This window comes from Malaclemys terrapin, chromosome 2 (assembly GCF_027887155.1).
Source record: "Malaclemys terrapin pileata isolate rMalTer1 chromosome 2, rMalTer1.hap1, whole genome shotgun sequence".
In the NCBI taxonomy this organism is placed as follows: domain Eukaryota; kingdom Metazoa; phylum Chordata; order Testudines; family Emydidae; genus Malaclemys; species Malaclemys terrapin.
The window spans coordinates 267,158,329-267,183,102 of NC_071506.1; the positions used below are offsets into that span (position 1 = coordinate 267,158,329).

At 39.5% G+C, this 24,774-nt stretch overlaps 1 protein-coding gene across 3 annotated transcripts in view; it reads right to left on the reverse strand.

Moving 5' to 3' along the window:
• Window positions 1-24,774, reverse strand: part of DNAJB6 (DnaJ heat shock protein family (Hsp40) member B6) — a 92,081-nt gene that overhangs the window by 11,453 nt on the left and 55,854 nt on the right. The gene's annotated exons all lie outside the window — the stretch shown is intronic.

Below are 24,774 nucleotides of genomic sequence, written 5' to 3' on the forward strand. Positions count from 1 at the left end.
ATTACTCTCTACCACCAGCCCATGTTACTGTCCTCTGAGCTACTGCACAAAGTCTGGGAATGTCCCCCTTTCCCCCCAGAATCTTACCACAGTGGATCCACCCTGCCAGAAGTTATCCTGCCAGATTCTGTTGGAAAATCAAGCTACTCGTGCCCAAGCAGCAAAGCACACAAGCTGAGCCCCACCGTACTGATCAAGGGCTTTTTCCTTGTTTCCCCTGCTGCAGCTGAAAAAGCCATCCCACTACAGCTCTAACTGAGGCCTCCACAGAAGGGGTAAGCACTGCAGCAGAGAGAAGCACGGTCTACTGCCAAGAGGGAAAGAGTCCAGTTAGGCTGACTCCAGGAATGAGGGGAGAGGGTTAATTTGGCTCTCGGGAGGGAAGGAAGAGAATTGAGATTCTGAAATTGAAGAAAGAAAAGTAGGAGGGAGGAAATAGGGTTGAAGAGAAAGAAAGGGGGAGAGAACGAGCGCACATGCGCACACACGAGAAGAAAAGAAACATGATGGAAATAAGATTAAGAGTTCCGTAAAATATAAGAAAAAGTCGTACCACTGGGGGAGTTCAAGTGAATTTGCCTTGCTGCACTAGCTGTGACAACATCAATACAATAAACCAGAGAATTCAGCCCCTTCTGATGGAGCTACCATATCAAAACCACATTAGGAGTAAAGACACTGAAAGGAACACAGTACTGAGGGAGGAAAAAACCTCAAACAGGGACAGGAGGAAAAAGGCACAGAGAAGCTAAAATCTATAATGGGAAAGAAAGCTGAAGACCTGAACAACAGTTAGTTATACATTAGGAAAAATACTGAAGGAAAAGAGGGAAGTGAATAGGAGACAAAGGAGTTTTTTGTTTTTTTATTAATCCAATTATTTTATCACTTAGTATTTGAGGAAATGTGGCATCATTTTATATGCCTCAAAACTGGCATGTCACATTCTATAAGTTTTTTCCACACTATTTCATGCATCAGCTGCATAGGGATGGGTGTGTTGCATTAGTTAATGTCTGGGAAATGCTTTGAAGATGGTAAAACACTATGTATGCATTAAGCAATAACAGTAATCCAGGGTCAGTTGTTATCCAGTTACCTAAGCAACTCTTGTGTGCTTTAAAACAGTGCTGAGATACTTACACATGGAGGGATTGTTTTCTTTTTAAAGTCATTGCTGTATATGGAGTATTATATTTTAAGGATCAGGAAAAGGAGATGGGGTATAATTTTTTACTTGTTTCACAGGACAATTCAGCTCTCAGCCACATGGAGCAATTAAAATCCTACACAAGTGGCAGATGTGTTTATCATACTTGTATTTGAATGAATTTAGCTTAACAGCAGTTTTGAACATACTCCTGACTATAACCTGGTGCATTATAGAGGTGGCAGAACTGACTGTCTATGCTGTACGATGTTTTGGTTAGGCCTTGGCCTCCTTCATAGATTTAACAGTCAAACCTCCCCCTATTTGAAAGGCACTAGCAAGACAGAAGAGAAGTTCTGTAAAAAAAGCCAGATATTTCCACATGGAGGAGCAACCTGGCTGTGTTTGTTATATTGACTTTAAGAGAACACAATTGGCAAGCTGTTCCCTAAAGTTTTACTGTGCTGTTAATAGGAGGTCCCTGGCAGTATGGCTTCACCTGACAAATGCAATGGCCTCGATCCCATGTGGAGCAGAGCACCTTCAGCTGTCATTGCTATGGAAAGCAGCTGAGCGCGCTCTGCACTGTGCACGATCAAAGCCAATGAACAAACATTAATTCAAATCTTTAGCTTCCTGCAGGAGAAACCAGAGTCCTTGTGAAGGGTTTCACGTCCACGCTATCGTTTGAGATGCTGTCTATGCAGCACTTGGCACAGGTACTTCTTACACATGTATCAATCTCATTACACCAGGTCTGTTAAGAGGAATCCTTTTAAAAAATGGTAAGAATAGAAATCAGACTCAGTGGAAAAGTCCGATGTACCAATTAAGCTATCATGGCAGATCAAGGGAGTTGATTTCCTAACAAATTACTTTGCAAGCTCGGTAAGAGATTGCTCCCCTCCTGCAGGAACACAGGCCGCACAGCTCTCCCTTTGATGTACATCAAAGTTCTCTGGTGCACATTTATAGTTTATATCTGAAAGCAGATACACAGTAGAAATGTGCATTAGCCATTAGTTGTAGGAGTTTTATATTTGTACCCCTTTCAGGAAAGGCTGCTTTATACCAGCTGAAATGAAAATGGGCACTATTGTAAATACTGGGGTAGGTGCTAAATTACCTACCTATATGCTACACAAACATGGACACACTGAACTGTTCCAGCTAGATCCGTCACTCCCAGAATTCCATAGGTTTGACTAAAAAAACGAGGAGGCCTTGTGGCACTGTAGAGACAAACGCATTTATTTGGGCATAAGCTTTTGTGGGCTAGATCCTACTTCATCGGGTGCCCACGAAAGCTTATGCCCAAATAAACGTGTTAGTCTCTAAGGTGCCACAAGGACTCCTCGTTGTTTTTGCTGATACAGACTAACACGGCTGAAACAGTTTTGACTTTTATTCAGCTAATATGAAGGAAGAGTTTGAAAGACCCAGAATTCAGAGTACTGTAATCTCACTACTCCAGCAACACACTCCTCAGCATGATTTTGTGCTCAGCCTCTTACACCCTAATCCCCTATCCGGCAGTTACCCTCCCTTCTTTCTGTGACTGGGTGTGTCATGCAGATACTGCAGCTCACTCCATTAACTAGCAACAGAACTAAAAAAAGCCTAGCAAAGCAGCAGAAAAGTCCAACAAGTCCTCTTGGTTCCAGGCTTCTAAAATGACATTTTACACATTAAAACTTTATTTTAAGTGGACTAAAGTACTCTGAAAGATGCCAAATGCCATCAACTCCCATTGAATTCAACTACATTCTCGGTAAGAGATAGGCTCCAACTGTCTGGCTTCTATTGAATTTCATGGCAGATGCTCTTCCTATTAGACCTCAGTTGTATTAAGTGCTGAAGGATGGTCTTTAGTTAAAACTGTAGACAGGGATACAAAAATCTGGGTTTAAACCCTGGCTGTGCCAGACTGTGACCTTGGGCAAGACACTTACTTTGTGCCACCATTCCCTATCTATAACATTCTCTTTATCCTTCTCATTTAGGAGTAAGCAATTTGGGAAGGACCATCTTCAAAGAGTACACTGCCTAGCCCTTCAAGGTCTTTGGTTAGTACTTCTGGTGCTATGCTGTGATACAAAACATTAGGAGATTTCTCTGGTACTTATTTGGGCTAGGGAAACTATATAGCCATGTCAAGGGCACATGAGTATGCTACTGCAAACTGCTACAGGCCCACTGAAGCCAGCTGACTTGTCAGCCATGCTAGTTGCTGTGTACCAAAAGTTGCACACAGAAAGTTTCTTAACACCTGGTCTGCCAAAATCAAGTCACCAACACAAGACAGGTTTCACCCTGTCTGGGGCTTATCTGAGCGATGCAGCGGCACCTGAAGCACAAAAAGGCTTAGCGTGCTGTGGAAAAACAATATGAAATATTTAGGCATTGTCAGCAAAGAGCAAAGCCAGCAAGGGATGTTTCCAAACTAGCTCAAGCCTATCTCTTGCCTAGAAGGGGATGGCAATCCACACTAAAACAGAGTACAGCTCTGTGATATGGAACGCAGCAATACAGCACCTGTTATGGAAATAAATACTTTTAACTTATTTATAAGTCCTGCGTATTATCCTGGAATTAAAGGTTTGCTCAAGGAATTTTGATTAGTCTCTCATGTATTCTCTCCAACGAAGGAACTACACCCCTCTAGAAATTGTAATCTTAAACCTAGTTTAGTAAGCGCTTTATTGCAAGAAATTGCATTTCTTTATATACTGCCTCATGTAACGCCGCCTAGGGACACAACATTAACTGTACACCACAGACATCACATATATATAGTGTTAAAACTGCTAAAGAACAACAAATACTATTGGGCTGTAGTCCACGAAAGCTTATGCTCTAATAAATTTGTTAGTCTCTAAGGTGCCACAAGTACTCCTGTTCTTCTTTTTGCAAATACTATTGATGTGAATATTTACCCTAATTAAAAAAGTAAAATATACAGTTAGCTGTCTCTCATTAAGCTATAAACACAACCCCTCTCCCATTCCCCCCCACCATACAAACGATCTCCATTAACTTGTGTCCCCTATTTCCAGTATACAAGGATTTAGCTCATCTTCCTCTGAATCAAATGCACAGCAAGTTTCACTTCACTATACATTGAGGAAAAAAACATTTTCCCCTTCCTAGATTTATGACATCGGGAAGCATTTGAATGTTCCTCACAATTAGCTATATGCAATAATACCAAGTGTACAGTGCACCAGATATTGTATTGATGACCGTGTCTGTACTCCAGTTGACTACTTAAGTTTTCATACTTGTTTTCTATATTATACTAAAACAGATTAAAACTTACTTTGCATGTGAATGCTGTATTCTTTACCTACTTCGATTTCGCAGTTGTGCATCTTTATTTTGTTTGTAAAAATTCAGACAATTGGTGAATACAATACAAGTAATAAAACTACTATAAAAAACAGCCATTGCAGGACATTAAAAAAAAAATCTATATATTTGTATATATACACACACAAGTGTGTTTACACAAACATTTAGAAGTTATTTGTCAGCTGCAATGTTTGTACTGAATGAGAGGCACAGTATCTGTGTTTTTGTAGGGAAGGGTAATCTTCTGAAAACTGAAAGCATCTGAAGATTATATCTTAGTTCCTTAGTCTACTCAATACTACACAAGATTAAACATATGTTTATTTTTGCCTGTGAAAACAGATTTTGGGGGGGGGGTATGTTTACCATTAAATGTGAAATATTTAGACCCTTAGAATCAATTATTCATTATTTGCTACCCCTAGTGAAAATACGTTCATAGCGTAAGGCTATACAGGCTGGGATTTATATTTAGAAGCACAGAACTTCTACAACTAGAACAAGGCTCCTGGTGCTCTGCATATCTGAAAAATCAGAACCACTATAGAATGTATTTACAATTAATCTAATTAGGGCCAAATTCTGCCTTCTGTTACAGCCAGTTAAAGCAGCTCGTTGGGCCGAATATGGTCTTATAATTTGTTAGATCAAGGTCTTTTGATCTAAAGGGAAAAGTCTTAAATTCATTTAAGCCATCATTAACCAGCAGAGGGCAATATTGCATATCAAAAGAAAAACACATCGGTCAAAATAAAAGATAGCTGTCAAGCCTTTCATTTAATAAAAAGTATTTGCATCCTGTAGGTATTACACACCTAAAACAAAACAGATTATTTCCCTAAACAAGCACTTTCAATGGGGATGCCATCCAGGTACAAGCTTCATTTGCTCCTGGAAAAAACCCTCTTCCCTTGTAACTTTCTTTAAGTGAAAGAAAAAAAGTACTTGGTAACCGGCAGTTGTATATGGTAGGTAATATTTTATATAGGTGGGGCACAGTTCATTAGCAATTCCATCCCTTCACATAGTTTATTTAAAAAACCAGATTCATAAGAGCTAGAAAAATGGTTTTTGGACAGCAAGAATAAAAGTTTTCTTGAGTACTTCACTAAAAAGTGAGTGATTATTGCAATTTAGTCTCTTCTGCATTAAGAGGTTTGCAAACAATTATTTTAAAACATACCTTCATTTAGAAGCCAAGGTAGAATAATTTTGGTTAAGGCACAGGACTGGGAGGCAGGAAACCTGGTCTTGGCTCTGCTACAGATTTCCCCACATCATTCTGGACAAAGTGCTTAATCTGTGCCTCAGTTTCCCATTTGTAAAAGGGGGTAGTGATAATTTCATAATATGCACATGAGGTAAGCAAGTAAGTTAATCTTCACAATGCACATTGAAGTCCTTGGACAGAAGGGGATATGGAAGTGGCAATTATTTAAATTCTCTTTGCCCTGTGGATTGCAGTTTAGAAGTAGCCCTCATTTAGTAGTCATATCTAAACAGAGAACAACTATATATTACGACCACACATAAATTATATGGGATTATATTATTCTCATTTCCTAACAGAGATCTCTCCAGCTCCAATGAGCATCTGAATGTTCATACAACATAAATTATAAACCTTTTAAAGGGAAGGTTAAATTCTCCTCTACATAGCTACATTTTAAGAAGGCAATATTAGTATGGGCTAAGCATGACTGGACTTGAAATCCCTGTTATGAAGCAGCACAACTTTACTGGTACAGTGATGTAAATATGCAACACCTGCACTGGCAGGAAAACCTTGAAGACATTGCATCATTTATTTCCTTTTCAGTAGGAAATAATGACAGTAAAATTATCTAAGTTGAAAGAGGAGTTTGTTCCAGTAGGGCAGGGTTAGAACATGCTTTTTATTTTCTTACATTACCAGTAATATAATGTTCTGTCTTGAGCAACAATAGTACAAACTGGCCTATGCACAGCCCAATGGAAGAATTTTTTTAAGTATGTGAAAGTACATACCCTTATTGAGAACACTGTCAGGAATAGGTGCACATGATGACACGTGGAGACATAACGCATTAATTCACAACTAAAGCTATGCTGAGCCTCAGAAGTTACAAAATTTCATAAAAGCACTTTAAAATAAACTATTAATTTTCACCCTCCACCTTACCTAGGTTCCTCTAGGGGTGCCCAGAATATCTAAGCACCTTTAACATATATTAATGTTCCTCAAGAGCTGCTGATACAACATGACACATGGGGGGGGGGGGAACCACCTCAGTGTGGAAACAATTCTGCTTCTATTTGTTTGTAGAGATGGGGTCAAAACTGGAACTATATATTCAAGCATTGCCCCCTGGAGGCTTCACTTTTACCACTGGGGATGAATGACCAATAAGACTTTGTAAAAGAAGAGCACCCAGTTTTGCTCATCTAGTTATGTCCTTGTTTCTTAACAGCACTACAGAGGCACAGCTGCAGTGTAGACATACCCCACCCCTGCTCCTGATGAGGAGATCAAGAGGCCATGACAACACAGTGGCTGCTGTGAAGATTAGGGCTACAAATGAAAGAGCAGATAAGCTTTATTCCTTAAGGAGTTTATTTTGCAAACAAAATTTAAAACAATCTGAATATAAAGCTTTCCAAGGTGCTGTCTGCAGATCTTTATAGTCAGTTAACGGTGGGATTTTTTGCAGCAATTAACATCTTCATTAAATAGCTTAAAAACTTGCCTTGGTTAATATGAGATTCTGCCATTCTGTTGGCACTTAAGTCAACTGATCAAAAATAATTAGGAGTACACAAGATGTAATGTGGTGGAGCCCTGATTGACTCAAGTCACTAAGCACAAGATCATAGAATCATAGACTTTAAGGTCAGAAGGGACCATTATGATAGTCTAGTCTGACCTGGGGCACAATGCAGGCCACAGAATCTCACCCACCCACTCCCGCAACAAACCCCTAACCTATGTCTGAGCCACTGAAGTCCTCAAATCGTGGTTTAAAGACTTCAAGGTGCAGAGAATCCGTCAGCAAGTGACTCATGCCCGACCCTGCAGAGGAAGGCGAAAACCGCCCAGGGCCTCTGCCAATCTGCTCTGGAAGATAATTCCTTCCCGACCCCAAATATGGCATCAGCTAAACCCTGAGCATGTGGGCCAGACTCACCCAGGAAAGAATTCTCTGTAGTAACTCAGACCCCACCCCATCTAACACCCCATCACAGGCCATAGGGCATATTTACCGCTAATAGGCAAACATCAATTAATTGCCCAAATTAGGCTATCCCATCATACCATCCCCTCCATAAACTTATCAAGCTTAGTCTTGAAGCCAGATATGTCTTTTGCCCCCACTGGTCCCCTTGGAAGGCTGTTCCAGAACTTCACTCCTCTGATGGTTAGAAACCTTTGTCTAATTTCAAGTCTAAACTTCCTGATGGCCAGTTTATATCCATTTGTGTCCACATTGGTACTGAGCTTAAATAATTCTTCTCCCTCCCTGGTATTTATTCCTCAGATATGTTTATAGAGAGCAATCGTATCTCCCCTCAGCCTTCTTTTGGTTAGGCTAAACAAGCCAAGCTCTTTTGAGTCTCCTTTTCCATTCCTCGGATCATCCTAATAGCCCTTCACTATACTTGTTCCAGTTTGAATTCATCCTTCTTAAACATGGGAGACCAGAACCGCACTCAGTATTCCAAATGAGGTCTCACCAGTGCCTTGTATAACAGTACTAACACTTCCTTATCTCTACTGGAAATACCTCGCCTGATGCATCCCAAGACCGCATTAGCTTTTTTCACGCCATATCACACTAGCAGCTCAGTCATCCTGTGATCAACCAATACTCCAAGATCCTTCTCCTCCTCTGTTACTTCCAACTGATGTATCCCCAGCTTATAAACAAAAATTCTTGTTATTAATCCCTAAATGCATGACCTTGCACTTTTCACTATTAAATTTCATCCTATTACTCCAATTTACAAGGTCATCAAGATCTTCCTGTATGACATCCCAGTCCTTCTCTGTATTGGCAATACCTCCCAGCTTTGTCTCATCTGCTAACTTTATTAGCACATTCCCACTTTTTGTGCCAAGGTCAGTAATAAAAAGATTAAATAAGATTGTTCCTCAAACCGATCCCTGAGGAACTCCGCTAGTAACCTCCCTCAAGCCTGACAGTTCACCTTTCAGTACGACCCGTTGTCGTCTCCCCTTTAACCAGTTCCTTATCCACCTTTCAATTTTCATATTGATTCCCATCTTTTCCAATTTAGCTAATAATTCCTCATTTGGAACCATATCAAATGCCTTACTGAAATAGAGGTAAATTAGATCCACTGCATTTCCTTTGTCTAAAAAAAAAAATTGGTTACCTTCTCAAAGAAGGAGATCAGGTTGGTTTGGCACCATCTACCTTTTGTAAAACCATCCAAGATGCCACCCAAAGAGAGCTGTTCTAGGAATCAATAAGCTCAATGAAACATTATGGGGCTTAGTGTTGTTCTAGAAGTTTTAGTTTTCATTCACCTCTTCCTAAGGATAAAAACTGTATTTTCAGGAATGAGGAGGCACACAATGGACACAAGTGCAGCTTCTTCTCTTAGACAGGACAGAGCTTTAGCAGTATACCACCCTTGGATGTGCTAAGATTTATTTGCTCAAACTCTTCCCACTCAATCTGAAATCAGCACATGTAAAAACGTTAAACTATTTCAAATAAATCTGATTAGAACAGCCCATTAGAGCAGATAACTTGTTCAATTAAAAAGTTATCAGAGTAGTCCTAGATTATTATATACAGAAAAACCCAAGGTTTCAGAGTAGCAGCCGTGTTAGTCTGTATCCGCAAAAAGAAGAACAGGAGTACTTGTGGCACCTTAGAAATTTGTTAGTCTCTAAGGTGCCACAAGTACTCCTGTTCTTTGAGAAAAACCCAAGTGGATAAACTGGTTCTCGTTCTGCTGTTGAAAGCCACTTTTTATATGTATGTATGTACGTACGTACATACGTACACACACCCCCACACTTATGTTTATTTAGCACATGACGGCACAAACAGAAAGCAAACCATGTGAAGAGTAGAGATATCCTGAAACCTAAAGAGACACAAAACAGTACCAAGGCCAACTTTTAAAATTTCTGACTTTGGGTGCTGAATTTAGACCAAATTTTCGGAGTTGCTGCACACCCACAGATTCCATCAAACTTCAACTGGAGTTACAGATCCTCAAAATTTTGAAAAAAGAACAGACCCAAGCTTTTTCTAAAATTTGGAACTCACGAAGTGAAAACCCCCCAAAATTCAGAGGCCACTTTCTAAGTTTTGAGCATAACATTTCAAATAGCAAAACGGGAAAGTCTGTGCTCAGGGTATGCTACTGCAGACTATATTGTGTACATTCTTTTGATTACTAATTGCTATGTTTGTTTTTTAAATTCCAGGAAACGCTAATACTGCAGCAAAGCTCAACAAGATGAGAGTTATAAAATCCACTTCAGTACGTGCTCTGCAGATTTTTACAATGCTCGACAGAAGCTAAGTTTTCATTAAATCTTTTTAGAAAAATGTAGCTCTGTTAGGCGAGCAATGAACATGTCTTAAAAAAGATGCTTGATATTTGATATGTTCATATGAAATAAACAGCCATTTTAAAATCTACTGATAAAAATGCAGTTATAGCCTCTTAGCCAAAAGGGCCTGAAATCATTCAGAAGCTATCCATGGAATGTTAGAGCAGCTGCTAAGTGTGCACCATTAGTTCTCATGGCAGCATTTCCACAAACTATAAAGGGCGTAGCTTCAACATAGCAGTTTATCTGATAAACTACAACAAAAGTATTAACTTGGACTGGTCTCTGATAAACTGGTCACTTTGACCAATATTCACTAATATGGATTTTCCTTTGGGCATAGGTAACTCGACTTTAGTGCATGCATTCAAGAACACAGAGAACCCACAAATGGTTTGCCTCCAAGAGCAATGTAATAAGCCTTCCCATCTCCATGGAGCTAGCGTTCACCCCCTTTGCTCAGTGGAAAATCCTTCACACACAAATCTCTACAAGTGCACAATTTAATCCATTTCCAGGCATTTCTCTGATGCTCAACTGTTATTGGTCTGGGTAGAGATATCATAAGGCCTTACAGTTTCTTGATCAATGTTCTATCCAGAAGCTTGCCCTACCTTGTCTCAGTCCATCCCTTCCTCCAATAAAAGGTATTACGTCACCCACCCTGTCTCTCTCCATCCCTTTTGGAATTACCACCCTGCTTTCAACCCACACAACACTGCCATAGGAACCTATTCCTATCAAAGCCACTTTATGAAGTCCGAACTGGATTTAGAGTGGTTAAAGTTGCTCTCCCAAGGTTACCACCTTCTGAGGTTCTGACAGGGGGACCCCAGGCAAGGAGTCACACCACATTAAATCCTGACCTATGAGGTAGGAATGCTGCTCAGAAAAACTCCCACCTCCACCAATCTTGCTGCATGTGCAACTGATGGTGTAGGTTGGGGATTCCCCATTAGAGACATAATAATGGAACCTTAGGTAGCATGGGAATTCCAACAGCAATGTACCCACACTATAGATTGGGACAGGACTTTGACAACCACTTATGAGCCAAAGGCGGTGAGGGAAGTGGCTAGAGAAAAAAGTAGGAATGTTACTTATAACAGGACAGGAAATGGAGATATGGGTGGTTGTGTGAAGAAAACAGTAAGTAAAGAGGAGAACAGCAGCAATCTGGGACAACAAAAAGGAGGGGAGAGATGAAGCAAGCACTACTGTTCTATTTCTGTCATGGAAAGGCCATTGCTTCAGCATGCTTCAATCGCTGGGAAAGGGCAGGGCTCACTGTTTCTTGCTTACCAGAAACAAGGCAATCCTCTTCCCTTCTGGCTCTGAGAGCTGGCAATGGACTCAGTCCTTTTATCTCTGACTTCATATCCAGCTACTCCCATGCCAGCTCATGCTGTTCCTACAGTCTTGAGTTTCGTTAATGGGATGGAAATGCAGGGGAATTCCCCTTCTTTCCCCTTTGCTGCCCCTCTCCCCTAACTGAGCAACTTACTCTGGTTAACTTTGCCATAAACCTACCCCTTTCTTCACCTTATTTGACACCATAGACAGATCTAAGATAGATAATACCATAGATTCAAAAGCACTGAGATAGTGTGTTCACCTTAACACAGACAGCATTTTCCAGCCAGCCAAACAAATGCTCCTTAAAGACTAGAATGTGCACTGTAGTTTAACATAACATGTGTTAACATGCATGCCACTTTCAGAATGAGAAACTATTTAGAAAAAAAGAGAACAGATACTGAAGAACACATTAAAACAAAGTTCCTATTGCTTTATATTATGAAAGTTAAGCAGTATGCTGGATATGAGCTGTGCAAACAAAAAAATCAGCACTAACTTAGCATGGTACAGTACTATAAATACGGTAAAAGTCATTAAGACTCTGCTCCTGTAATGTTCTTACAGTGAGCAGGTATTAGCAGGATAAGATAGAGGCTGCCTATTTGGTTTCCCTCCAGTGTGCGTTATGCTACTGCTCATGGTTTTTCCATCTGACAGCATCTGATAACACTGAAATAGTGCAGCCTACGGCATAGAAATGCCAGCCAATGAGTGGCAAATAATTCTGAATTTACCCTTCCATTGCCAAAGTTTACTATCAGAGGCAGCATTTATGCTGAAGCTTTCACACAGGAAAAGTATTTGGGTCTGACGCCCTCAAGCGGCTCTTAAGTTTACTGTGAACACAAAAAGGAACTAAAACTTCCATTATGAAATGTAGTGACATGATTTTGCTAGGCCTTGGAGAACCACATGCAATTGTCACTCCTGTAGAAGCAGACATAATAGGCCCCAAAGAGGCGATTTCCGCTGTCCTTTACAGAAGGAAGGCCTCTGAGATGGAGCATTGAGAGGGAGACAGAATATCAATCCTCATGTCTCCAGTAAGCGAGAACAGAGACCATTCTATTGACAGGCCACTGCTTAAGTTTAAGTATATGAAACGGAAGCAAAATTTTTCATTAGACACTGTTCCTTTTGGAAAGAAGCTGACTGATTTCCCCCCCACACACACACACACACTTGGTTTTAAAAAAAAAGTGCGTTTAGATGCATATCCTGGACTTTCACTTTGCAGCAAATTTGGTGGTATCCGAGTGCCTGGCTGCAGATACCATTTCTTGGTGTGTCTGGGGTGATTTCTGTGGAGACAATTGTAGTGATCCATGGGTTTCTAAGGTGCCACAAGTACTCCTGCTCTTTTTCTGGATACAGACTAACACGGCTGCTACTCTGAAACCTTGGATATAGGTGTTTGCAAGGTTCCACTGCTGAGGATGATTGTGGTGTCCAGGAAGTTGATGCTGGTGTGGGAGCGATCAAGCAGGAATTTGATGGAGTTTAGGTTGACAGTGTAGAGAATGAAAATATTATCAATGTATCTCAGAGAAAGTCTGGAATACATGCCTATACACACTTAAAACTGCCTTTACTAAACAAGGCCACTCTACTGGAGAAGCAATTGCATTATGGAATGGGCCACCCAAATATCTTGAGAGCCCCTGCTTCAATACAGAAAAAATACACCATGGACCACACACCCGTAATTGTCATTCTTAACCTGTCCCACCTTGTATTTAGCTTGGACACCCTAATTACCTACTCCAGACTTGAAAAACAACTCTGAGAAGCCTGAAACCCTTCCACCAGCAGAAGTTGGTTCAAAGATCTCATCTACCTTGCGTCTCATATCCTGGGACCAATGCAGCTACAACACTGCAAGCTCTACAAAAAAGCATTTAGAATGGTTTAAAAAAATCCTTTAGGACATTTTTAGTAGAGAGTTTTTCTGCTCCTCTACGACTGTCTAACAGAGTGAACCAGCCTACCAGCAAACACCGAACACGGGAGGCCCTCCCTCCATTTTGCTTTATGATTTAATGGCAAGTGTATTTCAGGTCACAGTTCTGAGTCTCTATTTTCTGTCTCTTACAACTCAGTGGATAAGATCTACTGTTCGAGTAATTCATGTGGCTGTTGATCAGCTCCCTTGTGTCCAATTTGCAGCTAATACTGGTTTCTAGATCACTCAGCATTTCACTGATGTGTTGGACAAACAAACTTTGAGTTAACATGAGTAGAACAGAGGTCCTCTAACTCAGTACAGTGCCTCATCTTTGTTCCCACTTTCTTCATAGCAGGCTTTGATTCACCACTCCTATGCTAGTTAGGGGTCAGACTGGAAATGGTGGTACTTTCCCAGGCTCTGTCTACAAATCATGCTCCATCCACGTGACACTAAAATGCCACGCCACTCAGGAGAGGTGCAGATTTATATATTAATGAGCTGTTCTTGCAGGCTCTCCCCCCCAGCAGTGAAATAGCTGACACTAACTTTTAAATAGTTATTAGGCTTCAGAATCGACACCCTGTTGATATCCACAGAGGCAGCTCACACCTCTCAGCTATTTCAGGCAGCCTGCTGGCCTGCAGACTCAAGCATACACCTCTACAATCATGAAGTCTGAAGAATTTTCTAAAAGTGAAATCTTAGGTTTGGGAGCAGAAGGGCCCCCCCGCGGGAAAGTACCGTCTCACCAATTCCACCCCTGCTCTCAGTGGAGAAGAACTAATGGATCTATAAGAATTCAAAACCATTAAATCTTGCTAGATACTATCCTCTCTACACATCCTCCACAAACTTTTCAAAACTATACCTTCTCACACAATTCTCCATAATGCACACTACTCACACGTTGCTAGTTACAGCATACTTTGCATTGTAAGGGTCAACCAACATCCTGTTACTGACTCAATAGCTCCAAGACAAATGATAGTCTCCTAATTTCATGAGCCAACTACTGTACATTTCATTCTCATAGAGATTCACTCTTGGTCACGTTCCTTTTGTTTATTTGAACTTTCAAAAGAGTGCTTGCACAGATACATTGCAAGATTGGAATAAAGAATTTCAGGAGAGGCAGATAAAGAGGCTATACATAAACACAAAATATTCCTTAGCTGTCCTAGATGAGAGCTCCTTGCTTCACCCCTCCCTGCATCACCCCCCAAGAGAGGGCTAGATCAAGCGTTTTCAGATCTAGATTAAAGCCTGTTGACTTCAAATTAGTTATAAAATCCCTTTCACTCAGGAGATAAAACTGGTGTTCTACTTCTATCAGTGCATATATTTATACCAACCTGACCGTTTTTAAAGTTAAAATGTAGAGAAAGTGTCTTACTTAAAACTGTCTTGGAGACAGGAAAGTGACAATTGCACTAGGTAAAGCCATCAACATAAATCAAGTGACAGCCTGTGATCTACAGATTTACTTTTGAACTGATAGCAACAATGGAAATTTCAGTCTTACAAGAGATTATTTTAGAGCAGAATTATTTTCAGATTCTTAAGAGGTAGTGAAATAAACTTTGATTAAAAACAAAAAGCATTCAATGATAGCTTTAACTTATATAAGGGCTTTATGATTAGCTTCACAAAAGCGTGATGAATACTGGTTTTAGAGTCATCTCTTTTGTCAACCCTAGCACAATAAGTTGGCAAATGCCTTAATTTTTTATTTCAGTAAATTGGCTCTTAGATCAGCTGACACCATATGGAAAGCTTGGAGAAGCAAAGAATTATAGTTGCATGTTTTCAAATTCTGTACTGTATTGACCCTGCTTAGTTTACAATAACAGTCTTCCAAGTCCAATAACTATTGTCATTTCAGCTTTCCTCATCTGTATGTTGAATTTTAATCATGATGCTGCACTAACAATTTTACACATTTAAAACAAAATAAAGCCCAATTTTCACCCATGATTGATCAGATCTGATGTTATTTCCCTTCTAACCCAGAAGATGTGCTCCTGAAAGAGTCACCAAACCCACAAAAAAATACCATATACGACCATCCTTTCAGGCAAGTGATTTTATATTTAGGCAAGACTACTGCCACCAACACGGCACATGAACAAGATTATACCTGTATGATGTACAACTTTGATATACAAAAAGTCTTCCACCAGCCAACTGTAAAGAACTTCTGACCCGTAAGTACAGTATTCAAATTCTGGTGGATAGTTTCCTTGCTAGGACTCTTCCTCTAATCCAATCCTGTAACTCAAACATCTTGTAGGGCAGAACACATTATTTCCTTTCTTAAAGAAAACTAATTCCATAGCTTGTCATAGGCAACTACTAGGAAGAAACATTTTCATCTCACTTAAGAGAAAAATACTTTGAAGTCTTCAGGGGCCATTGCAGATCAAAGCTGCTAAGATCTGCAGAGTGAAGGGTGCTATAAGGTCAAAGCTAGACTTAAAAATCTAAACTTGACAGACTTGTTGCTAGATGGGAATAACCTGTGTAGCAAAACTTGAATCATCACACAAAACAAAAAGTGCACCTAGTAGCCAGGAAGAGAAGCATGTAGCAGGAATTCATTCTGAAGTCAATATAAAAATAAAGGTGAATAGAAATAAAATGCTCTGGGGCAGTTAAAGCAAGATTAACTTTAGAAGCCACGTGTCATAACCATGTCTCCATTGATTCTGCTTGTCCTCTGTCTTCAGTGATGGAGAGGTAAAGGATCAGAAAATCAAGAGGACATTGATCTGACATCTCAATGTTTGCATGTGTCATTCACTCATTTCAAACCACTGTAAAGTCAGACTGGTACTGCACATACACTGGGTGTTTTTGCCAGAGTAGGTATATTGGTATAAAAATTCTAAGTGCAGACAAGCCCGTAGGTAAAATAGTTGTAGATAAAAGTGCCTCAGGATCCTCTTTCAATTTTGGAGGTTTTCTGATTATATTTTCTTTAATTATGAATGTGTCTCTTCCCTGTTGCTCTGCAAGACTCCTCCCTTACCCTCACACACAAGGAGAAACTGACTAAACAAAGAAATGGTCTAGAAATGTTGTCTAACACAGAAAAACTGAAATTTCTTTAATGTATCCATTTATTTGCCACAGAAGAGGGTGACTAGCAAAAGGGGTTTACTGCAAAGCCAGCAATCCATGAAAATATTTGTCCTAAGATCTTTTCAGAACATTTTTCTTATACTTCCACTTCTGTAGCAGCATTTTAGTTGAATTCTTAAGTCTAACACTAATGTTAGTGAAGCACATCAAAGATTAGTGATTTTCTTTAAGCAGGTGTGTTTAGTGTACAGATTGTTTTTATGCATAATTGTGTCCATAATGTTATACTCCATTATGATGGTCATTTGTATATTTGCAAAGCGCTAAATAAAGCAAGCAGTTGCCCCTCAGGATTAATTACTTATGGAAACACTCATTTTAACAAGATTCTGGAGTATCGCCTATAGAGATTCACACCTGGGCATCTCTCTAATGGCAAAAACCTATGCAGGCAATTAACTCAGAACCAGTTCCAAGCAAGGTTTATTTGTTTTTTAATAAGGTTGTTTTTTGAAAGATATGATCCAAATTTGATGCACGTGAACTGAATTGGATGAAGCTAGATAGATATTCAGGCCTAACAGGCAGAGCCAAGCAATGCCTATGTATCCCCCCGATTTATGGAACTGCAAATTAAAGAAGGCCAAGATTCTCCATTAACTCCATCCAAGTTTCTTTCATGAGGATAGCCTCAAAAGCTTGATCTGATCATTGGGTGGAAAGGAACGAACAGATAGCTATCACTAGATTTGTCCAGCATTCATGGTGACACTTGATAGTCAAAGACACTTGAAATGCACCAAGTAAGTTCTAACCAAGTACTTTGGAGAATCTTTGGCAGTTTTTGGTTAAGACAGAGCAAAATGGAAAGTAGAGAATACATCTCCTAAAAAGGGAATTTGGAAATATCTTGGAAACAGCAAGTGTTTCATTTGTGGGAAATCTTTCAGCTCTACAATCCTGTGGTCATAGTTTTTATATGTTTATTGTGGCTTACAGTTAAAAATTGATACAAAAAACTTTGGCATGAGAACCAGTCTTACTGTCCAGCATCTCAGCTAAAGTGTCAAAAAGGGCACCTGCAATAAAGCTAAGCAATTCTTGAGCATTTTGTTTGAGAATACTGAGACACCAAGGAAAGAGCTGCTAGTGAACTTGCAGATGAACTTTCAGATTGCCACAGTGCCATTCCATAGGCCTAAGATATTTTAGCTCAGATTGAATGGGCTTTAGTCAGTCATAATTTACAGAAACTCCTCAAAGAAAGCCTTTGCAACTGAGCATTGCAAATCCTTTCTGCTTCTCTCATTTCTCAGCCATCTCCAACTTAAGCCGAAAAAAAGATTCTCATCCATTTTGGTTGCCCATGGCATTTATCACTATTTTTGCACCACTGAACTGTTCTGCGTGTGCCAATACGCTAGTCAAAAGTTCAATCTAGAGATACAAAGAAGGGCTATGATTTTTCACATTTGAGTGCTGTAAACAGATAAATTATCAGAATATACATACCAGGAAGGCAGTTTTCTTTGTGTGTATGCCTTGAGCATGAGTCATAACAGGAACAACTGGGGTTTAGGAACCAGAGCATTGTTAATTCCCTCAGTTTCCTTCTTTTGTGAAAAGATATTTAATTCTTTCAACTATTATGATAAATGCAAAACAGTTTTTACTCATCATTTTCTCTGGCGTGACTACAGCAGAACTGATACTTGCACTCTGGCAGCAAATGCCCGGTCAAGATGAGGCATATATTACCCAGACTCCTCCCAGGGTGATAACTGATAATGCTGCAATGTGTTAGGTTATACCGTCTATCCTAGATTACACACCTATCCAGGATATGCACAACTGGTGGAGAATGTGTTGCCAGGCCACAGAAAAGCAGGTAAGAACGAATGTATTTTTCTATGGAATGGCTGCACTAGTACAGATTCTGTGTTTGATTAGCATTCAAGGGACTGCACAATTCCTTTCCACCCACCCTTACTCCACCATCCACACTTGCATCATGTCTTATCAGATCGTAAACTGTGGGGTAAGGACTGCTGTAAGCCTGGAACTTAACTGATCCCCACACTAAACTAGCTTTGACTAGCCTTGTGTTGAAACTCAGGGATCTCACCACTAAAATTAAGAAAAATGCTCTGCTGCTCTTAGGGCACCCCCACCTCAGGAATGCCCTTAACAGGAGTTATAACACCAAGGGCTGTAAAGTAGACACCTATGTGCTGGGAAGTTTAAGGAGGATACAAAAAGAGCCAACAAACAATAAAATAGATAAAGCTCTGATTTGCGAATTTATGCTGACCATCTGCACAAACAAAGAAAGTCATAAATAAGTAATTTGGGCACGAGAGATAAAACAAAAAAGATTTGAGCAGGGAGGAGGAAACAGATGCCAGTACGTGATTGGTTAAATTTTGTTACCTAGGGGTATTGAATAATGTGTCAGGTTTAGTAAATTTGAAGGAGGGTAGTTAGTTTTATCTATATAATGTAAATGAAAAACAAAGTTCTTTGGGAACCATCTCCAGACTGCAGTTCAACATCAAGCTGCTGGAATTCTGTCCCCTCTGCACGTCACGGTCATGCAGAGACACTACAGCCCAGACGAGTGGCTCCTTACTGGCCATCAGGTGAAGTTTGTATATTGGGAGTAGTGAGCATAACAGATTTGCTTGGCATTTGTATTCTGTGCATGCTGCTAATGAACAGATGTTTAGAGCACAGCTGTGTAAGGCTCTTTCACTGGGAAAAGATCCCAGAGACCTGTAGAGCGTTGAGCCCCGTGGGAAAGGGTGGGTACTTGAACTGACCAGGTTTTTCCCTGAGCCCTGTGGATAAAGGTGCTTTACAACCCAAGCCGTTGGTAGGGAAAGGGTGGGGATACCTGATCATGATCAGAGGCTGGGGACTACTAAAATATAAATATTGCTAGTGTTTAGACTGAAATGAAGAAGAAGGGGTTGAGAAGGAAAGAGTGAACATTTTACCAAGGACTGTAGATTCGCCATCACTGGCAATTTTTTAAATCAAGTTGAGATTCCCCCTCCCCCCCCAAGATACCCTAGTTCAAACAGGAATCCAGGAAGTCTTATGGCCTTTGTTATGCAGGTCACACTAGATCACCACAGTGGTCCTTCTAGCTTTAAAAACTATGAACAGAGTGACAGAGAAACTGGGGGAATGGAGGGAGAAGAAAAGTCCCTAGACAGGACTAAAGAAGGAGCAAGAGGATTGTGCACATACTCAAACTTCTTTGGTGGGGAAGAGGATCTCTCAACGGAGGGGGGGGAGGGAGAAGAAATAGGTTATTTAGTTTATTAATTCCATGGATGGCTCCTGGAATAAGGTTCTCGTGCAGAGAGAAGAAAGCGAACGTGGGGTAACATCCTCCCCTTCAGGATTCTCTCTCTGCAGGTTTGTGGGAGCCCGGTCCTCCACTGGGAGCCCTGAAGCATGAAGCACATGCCTACTTTGATCCTGCTTCTGCAGTCAACTGGCTGCAGCAGCCTTATGTGGAAGTAGTCTGGGCCTGCTATAAAAGGATGGCAAGAGGTTGGCACTCTTGCCTTACATTTTCCTGAGGTTTCCCCTCTTGTGCCATACCATTCTTTGGTCTAGGCCAGACACCAAACAAAAAGGTGACTAAATCTAAGAGATGTGGCTGCTTTGTCAAGAGAAAACAAACTAGAGAGCTGGCAGGTTGGAGAAGCAGTAAGAAACTGGGAACAATTTCTTCATTTGAATTGGTCACCATATGCCTGAATGACAGGTGAAAGTGACAGTGGCATCCACGTGATGAAATTATATTAAAATAAACATGGAGCTAGAAGAGCATAAATTATGCAGACAGGATTTTCAAGAATGGATTTCTATTTTTAGGCATCTGAAGAAGTGGCCTGATTTTTAAAGGTGCTGAGCACCCGCAGCTCCTATTGAATTCCTGTGTCAATCTAGGCATTGAAATGTGCAAGTGTTACTTAACACACACACAGAGAACCACAACTGACCAATTTTGTTTAGGACACATCATACAACAGGTTGTGCGCCAATAAATTATAGTGGACTTCCTAAACCCTCTTATTCAAACAAATATCAGTCAGAATTAATATGCAATTGGAATCTGCGCTTGAAATAAGTTTTGCACAATTTCTCTTGATAGGTCCTATTTCTGGATGCAACTTCATTCACATACGAAAAAGGTCACATTGTCATTGTCTGGAAACTGGGCTCTGAGGATTAAAGTATTGATAGACCTCTAGAAAGATAATATATGAAGATATACCCATCTCAGAACTGGAAGGGACCCCGAAAGGTCTAGTCCAGCCTCCTGCCTTCACTAGCAGGACCAAGTACTGATTCTGCCCTGATCATTAAGTGGCCCCCTCAAGGATTGAACTCACAACACTGGGTTTAGCAGGCCAGTGCTCAAACCACTGAGCTATCCCTCCCTCCCCCCCCCAGGTGGTCCTGCTAGCGAAGGCAGGGGGCTGGACTCGAACTTTCGGGGTCCCTTCCAGTTCTATGAGATAGGTATATCTCCATATTATATCATAAAGATCTAAAAATGCTACTTTAGAATCCCTTTTAATTGCAGAAACATGCCAAGGGTTTAAGTATACTTACAAATGCAAAATGCATCTAATTTACATGATCCATAACTAAAAGTTGTCCTCTAGTGCATTTTAGCACAAGTTACAGAAAAACGTGTACTAGATTCATGTAGTCAATGTTCTGACCTTAAAGCAGATTCAAAACAATAAGAATAGAGAAAACTGACAATACTGGTGTCTTGCCTATGCCTGTTATTCTTTGCCACAGCCTAGATTCTGTGCTCCAAAAGAAGAAAACTAAACTGAGAACATTTAGTAGTTTTTCCCCTATTTAAGTTTACAGAGAATTAGGTCAGAATCTGGGTACTAACATCGGGTGACATTCCCAAAAGAAAGCCTTGATCAAAACAAACATTGTAAAGAATGTTTGGTTATATAATTGCTGCTAACCATAATCTAAATGTTTAAAACAATCTTGTGTTAACATATCACAACCAGAGCAGATGCAGATTCTTACAGCACATAAAGCTGTAATTTTATGTATACACCTACCCCAATTCTACCATACCAAAGTCATCATTAATGAATATCTCCCTGGGCTTATCTTCTATCCAGAAATATTAAATACTGTATAATCATTGCAGACCCAAAAAAATACATTGAATGAAATTCTCTATGCATACACACTTATGCACTGGGTAAATTCAAGACTACAGTCCTAGAACAAAGTAGTGTTAATAACTGAAACTTCTATCCCAATCTAAAAAATTTAAGAGTTTATTTTAGTCCCTTTGAAGTTAGGAGACTAGCCAGAAACATCAAGATAATTAATGTAAAACTGAAGAGGCTATGCCCCACATTGTGTGGTATTATATATCCTACATATAAATTGTATTTCAAATCCCTTATAATTGGCTGTTTGCCATTAACAGGCCCCTACTTGACACTTAAGACAGTAGCAATTTAGGGAATTTTCTTACCATGCCTAGAAAAACTAGCAATGAACTTAGATCTGGAGTCAGATGCTAATCACTTAACAGTTAAAGTCTGCTATTTACTTACATAGCTGGGAGACGCAAGGCAAAACAATTCTTCTAAAATGGCCTTTTATAGTAGGAAATTTTTGTCCAGAAGGGGGGAAAAAAAACACAATACACTGAACATTTGAGCACCCAGTCACAGTGATTTAGTGTAATAAAATATTACCACCATAGATGTAATCTTATGTGCTTTGTCCCTGGAAAGTCTATATATGTGGAGACAGAATAACTCTTCAAGTAGCAAGCAGAGTGCAATCAACTTTTTTTTTAAATGGGAAGGCTTAAACAAACATCCTCACATTTAAATATAATCACTTCCATCTGTTTTTTTTAATTTATTGTAAACATCTAAGATTACTGTAATCTAGAAAACATTAAATTTAATTAATGCACTTCACAACACTTTGCTTAGTCTCATTTTCTTTCACTGCTGTGTAAAAAGAGCCATACTTGCAAAAGGAAAGAAATTTAGACAAGAAAATGTGATGGTAAAGACCACAAATTATGTTAAGGTAATTCAGGGACAAACAGCACCTAAGAACTTTTAAGCCTTATTAAAAGGTTGACTGTACTTCATTTTATCCTTTTGATTAATACTTTCAAGATGGCTCAAAGTCAATAAGAAACTCAAAACGTGCTACTCTAAATATGCAGTGCTTTGGAAATGTGATCTTAAATAGTCATGTACAGCACTGAACACAGACAGCATTTAAGTAACATTTCAAAAACCACGGAGTGAGTCTAACACCTTACTAGAGGCTTAGCTATCTTTAGCTCTCCAGTTCTAAATCTAGTTCAAGCCCCACTACCTATCATTTTCTAGATGAAGTGTTGCTTCTTATGCAATCAAAGATTGACAGAATATAAATCTGCAAAAAGAACAGGAGTACTTGTACCACAAGTACTCCTGTTCTTTTTGCGGATACAGACTAACACGGCTGCTACTCTGAAACCAGAATATAAATCTGTCACTGTCCACTACAACTGTGCTGAGGATGAAAATTTTTGCCAAGAATTTGGGGATTTCAAGATTTGTTTTCATTCCAATTTGAAATGAAACCTGAACATTTCTAAGATCATCATGAAAAAAATAAAAAAAAAATCAGATTGTTGAAATGAAATATTTTGGTCAAAGTCTATATTCAACATATTATATAAAACATTTTTTAAAATATCAAAGAAAAGAGTTTCAAAATTAAGTCAAATTGTTTCATTCCAAAAATGCAAAAAAGGGACATTTCAACGTTCACAACTTGTTCCGTTTTTTCCCCACGACAAAATTTCTGTGAAAGAGGTAAGATTTCCCAAAGTGTTTCAATTTGGAAATAACGGCATTTTCTGACTTTTTTCTGTTGAGGTTGTACTGACCATCTCTAACATACATTTCAATAAACCTACATTAAATAAAAATGACCAACTGTCCTTAAAAAGCTGGATCAGCAGGTCTGAATCATTGGGCAGTGTATGCACATTTTGTACTGATAAAAATTATTGAAATGTCTAAAAACTGTTAACACAGTTAAGTAATGCAATTTGTATAGTGTATTCTCTTTCCTGCAAAGTAGACACACTTTTATACTGGCATAACTGCTTCCATACACAGGAGTTACACTATTTTAACTATAACAGTATAGTTAAGCAGTACAACTTGTGTTTAGACAAGGCCTTATGAACAAATTTAAAAGATCTGATTAAAGTAGTATGGATAATATACTACGTCTTAGGAAATTTATAGTAAACGCCAATGTAGAAAGGTTGCATTAGGGGTCTAGTGTTCCCATGGCTTTAAAGGTAGTATTTGTTCCAAAAAAGTTGAGGAACCTGCACAGAAATTATTTCTTCAGATTGTATTGCAAAATCCCTGTGGTTTCAAAGGTTTAAGGTTAATTTTTTTCTTCCAGAAAGTGTTTAAGTAAATATTTACATGACTCTGGTTGAGTGATAGTTCTAAGGCCTTGTCTACTCACAAGCTTGTACTGATTTAACTAAATCAATCGGTTTTTAAAAACAACCCTATAAAGTAGCACAAAACCCTGTGGTAAGACAGATAGGATCAGAGGCTAAAATAGGGAAAGAACAAGTTAAAAAAATTCTTAGACAAGTTGGATGTCTTCAAGTCACCAGGGCCTGATGAAATACATCCTAGAACACTCAAGGAGCTGACTGAGCCATTAGCAATCATTTTTGAAAAGTCATGGAAGATGGGAGAGATTTCAGAAGACTGGAAAAGAGCAAATATAGTGCCAGTCTATAAAAAAGGAACTCAGGACAACCCCAGGAATTACAGACCAGTCAGCTTAACTGCTGTATCCGGAAAGTTAATTGAGCAAATAATTAAGCAATCAATTTGAAAACATCTAGCTAAGTAACAGTCAGCATGGATCTGTCAAGAACAAAACTTGTCAAACCAACCTGATAGCTTTCTTTGACAAGGTAACAAGCTTTGCAGATAAGTGGGGGAAGCAGTAGATAGACCTATCTTGACTTTAGTAAACCTTGATACTGTCTCGCATGACCTTCTCATAAACAAACTAGGGAAATGCAACCTAGCTGGAGCTACTGTAATGTGGGTGCATAACTGGTTGGAAAACCATTCCCTGAGAGTAGTTATCAGTGGTTCAGAGTCATGCTGGAAGGGCATAATAAGTGGGGTCCCGCAGGGATAGTTCTTGGTTTGGTTCTGTTCAATATCTTCATCAATGATTTAGATAATG